Source organism: Rhipicephalus microplus, chromosome 4 (genome assembly GCF_043290135.1).
Source record: "Rhipicephalus microplus isolate Deutch F79 chromosome 4, USDA_Rmic, whole genome shotgun sequence".
Taxonomy (NCBI): Eukaryota; Metazoa; Arthropoda; class Arachnida; order Ixodida; family Ixodidae; genus Rhipicephalus; species Rhipicephalus microplus.
This window is the reverse complement of record NC_134703.1, coordinates 115,983,306-115,987,525: the sequence shown is the minus strand read 5'-3', so window position 1 is coordinate 115,987,525 and position 4,220 is coordinate 115,983,306.

The following is a 4,220-nucleotide window of genomic DNA, read 5'->3' as shown; positions in this document are numbered from 1 at the left end:
TGATGCTTCAACCACAAGGCATGCGACATACCCACAACAGAACTGATCACATCAGCCAAAAAAACTGTGCGAGGTTTTGGACCAGGAAAAGCGGCGCGTGAAGCGAAATCAAAGCAGGATGGCACCGAGAAACTATATACGCACTTTTGCGTTGATCCCAGCTCCGCAGAGCGCTTCTTCGTGAAATCCTTCCAAAGTAGGACAATGTAAACAAACGCCGCATTTCTATGCCCCCCCCCCCTTCAGAAATGTCGGGGTTCGGGCGGGCACCCCGCCTTTTTCGATCGGGTTAGTCCGAGGATTTCTTCTGTAGCTCTGTTTTGATTAGCACAAACCTGAAAAACTTCAATTTATTGCAGTCGCAACTACACTCTTCCTCTCACTCAAAAAAAATTCTGTTAAATGGAGCCTTCGTTTAGTCCCTCAGGGCAAGATGCCCGGCTACCATATAACCCCGAAAAACGCTAGTTCGATCCTGTTTGCGGTGGTCGCATTGCTATGCCCGGGGCCCGTCTTCTATGGCTATGTGATTTTAGTGTGCGTTCCAGAGCCTCAGGTAGCCGACAATATCCGGGGTCCTATATAACGTAAATCACTTTGTTATCTCAGGCACTATATATCATCAAACTAACTTTCAATTAAATTAAATGCAGTTAGAGTCCGCACCTACACTTCCAATACAGTGTTAGAGCAGTAAGCGCGTACATGGCGGCCCAATTAAGTAAATTGAATCAGCCCAAACATAAATAGATCGCATTCGAAGATCTTTTTTGCCAGTAGCCTCCCAAGTGTTGCTCTGCTAAGTAGGTCGATGACGGTCCAATTTCACAGTAAAGATAGGGAAAACAAGCAAAGAAATAAAGAAAGATAAAAATCAAGAAAGGGAGAAAGAAAGGAAGAAACAAAAGGAAGGAAGGCATAAGAAGAAAGAAAGGAAGAAAGAAGAAAGAAAGAAAGAAAGAAAGAAAGAAAGAAAGAAAGAAAGAAAGAAAGAAAGAAAGAAAGAAAGAAAGAAAGAAAGAAAGAAAGAAAGAAAGAAAGAAAGGTAAGTAGGTAGGTAGGTAGGTAGGTAGGTAGGTAGGTAGGTAGGTAGGTAGGTAGGTAGGTAGGTAGGTAGGTAGGTAGGTAGGTAGGTAGGTAGGTAGGTAGGTAGGTAGGCAGGCAGGCAAGACACGCAGACGCATAGCTTCACTTGCCTCAATTTTTTTCAAATAGAGGAGAGCTCTTGTATGTTTTTCGATTCACTCCCCCCCCCCCCCCAGCGACGTGTCATATTGTAGGACACAAGCTTACTACATAGTGGAGTTCACAGTGCTCGAGTACTGCGTTTGGTTTTCAGACAACAATGTAGCTTACTTGGCTCCGCCTGGCCTATTAACATCCCCCTCCTTGTCTATAGCTCTGGCATTTAATTCTCTTTCTCTTCCTCTCTCACCATTTTATGCACAAGGCACGTAAAAGAACAGCGAGTCACCGCGGGTTATTAGTCCAACAGTGGTGTGCACACTGGCTCCGCAAAGTCAGACAGAGTCGCAATAAAAAAAAGGGGGAGGGGGGGGGGGGGGGGCTTCAGTGCTAATTCGCCCACGTATGTACAGGGTCCTCACGAAATTCAGGTATTTTAATGTTGTGCGTGTGCTCCGCGATAGGAGAGTGATGTTAGGAAAAATTTGCTTTTTTTATTGCATGACACTACCAACCCTTGGGCAAAGTGTCAACACAAGGACTGTCTACCATTGCACCAGCGTTATACAGGGCGCTTCAACAAATGTATCACATATGCTTCAAAAATCAATAAAGAGCGCTCTTTGGTCGCTGTCCTCACAATTGTTTTTTCAGTAGTGGCAGGCATCTTCAGAGGGTTGAAAACATCGTTTTGGAACTGTAACTAGGACACTTAAAACTATTAGCTTTTTAATTAGCAGCGTTGGGTCGTTAAGTCGAATGAGGACTCATATCCTTTATGCGAAGATCCCGTTGCTGCTTTTAAATTTCGGAACAGCGGCCTCTAGTAGTAACCGTGAAGTAATAAAATTACCCCAAATATGCGGCGACACCGCAACGCAAAAGAGCGCAACTGTCACATTTGTCTGAGACGCCCACAGTGAGAGAGCGTTGTTATATCAACCATCAATCGACTTCGTTGTGTGGGTGTGTCGGCTGCGTTTGCAATAAATAGCACGCATTACGAACATAAGTATACGAACGGTGAATAACTGCACCTCTGTAACCGCTGTTTTGAGCAGTGACTTCATTGTAGTCATCTCCTTGTTGCACTCATCAGTTCTTTGGATTCAGTTTCGCCGAAGAATTTCGGAGAATTTCATTACTTCGCAATTATTACCACTGACTACTTTTTCAAAATATCAAAGGTTCACTGGGTTCTCTGTAAGAATGACTTAAATTGTCCCCTTTAACTTTACTGCCTAACTCTGCTAATAAAAAAGCTAAATAATTTAACTTTCCCAATTACTGTTTTACTTGACCTATTCAACACTCTTATCATGCCTGCCACGACAGAAAAAGCAACTGTGAAGACAGCGAGCTAATTGAGTCTTTTCCTGATTTTTTTTAGGAATATTGGACACATTTCTTGAAACACCCGGTATACATGAAACATTTTTACACAATTGCTTAGGGTCATGCATGCCCATAACGCATGCTTTTAGGATTAGCATACATGTACTTATCGCAAACTTATTATTATTCAATATCCATGACTTTTTAAGAAACGTGAGGCCTGCACGGTAGGCGCAGCAGTCACAGCGAAAGCTAAAAGAGCGGCCTTTCAGAGCCTTTTCGAAACACTCATTGGGCAACTGCTGCAAGCACACTTGCTTGGTACACACTAGGTCATTAATAATAAATTTTTGGGTAGTAGGCCGGCATTCGCTATGCTACTTTTCATCATTCTTCAGAGAAGCGTGGTATCCGTTAAACACTTGCAAGGAATTTTGTGCCAATTGTCCGTGCAGTGGCTGACGACGTTGAGAAATTACGGCTGTAGTGGGTATGCGCCACAGTCAATAGGCAAACAAGAACAAGCTTTTGTAATGGGTTGGAGCATTGTATGGCCTACTCGTCATGCTCATCGCATTGTGCGACGACTGGTTGTTTTTTCACTGTTTTAAAACGCTTTTTGAATTGTATTAACGCGATTGCTTTCCCGACATCAAGCCTGCCGTAGGCAAGTTTGACAGTAAGTCACAAGCACCAGTGTAGCTCAGTGGTAGAATACTGGGCTGGAACCCAGCGAACCCGAGTTCGAGCCCCACTGGGAAAATAAATGCATGTGTACCAGAACCACCTGCATGAGGACACATACACACACAGAAATACTGACGGCATACATTTTATATACCTACGTAAATCACTTTCATCTGCCAAGGTGGTACGGTAGTTATGGGGACTGACTGCTGACTTCGAGGTCGTGAGATCAAATCTCCAAATTTCGGCCACAGCGGCCGCATTTTCGATGGAAGCCCTTATGCTTGAGGCCCATGTGCTTATATTTTGGGAACACGTGAAAAAACTCCAGCTGGTCGAAATTTCCGGAACCCTTCACAGCCGTGACCCTCATGTCATACTGTAGTTTGGAGACGTTAATCAATCGCTGTATGAGGACCTGACTACATGAAACAAGCCAGATGAAAATACGACCGCACGCGTATATAAACCACAGTCAGGAAGCGGTATGATCATTGCCGTAGAAATCCATGTGCGCCACGGAAGAGAAACTCCTCCGAGAACCCAGGACAGCAGTTAGGCGTACAATCGTTCCAGGATTTGAAACATGGTATAGTGCGGTAACGCCCCGCTGCAACAGCCTCACCCTTGTAACACCGCAGGCAGCAAGAGCTGGAAGCAATTAGAGGGCTTCCAAAGTGAATACGCCAGCGACGACCAGATATGAAAAAAACTATTAACTCTTAGACACGGAAACCAGTGATAATAGCCTTCCAATATAGCCATGGAATACACATTGCTGCAACACATGCTTCTTCAACTCTTGCAGGGGGCGGTTAGGACGAGTCATAGAGGCGACCATAACTCACATCTCCAGTCTGTCGCGCGTTCGGAGTACTCTTCGCCTAAGGTGCCACATGAAGTTGCGGAAACAGCCAGGCAGCAAGAATGCCGCTATCATGCTTAGCGACATGCGAATGCACTGAAATCGCTGGAGGAACCAGAGGGCGGAAAAGCACCGTTGCGTCCCAATC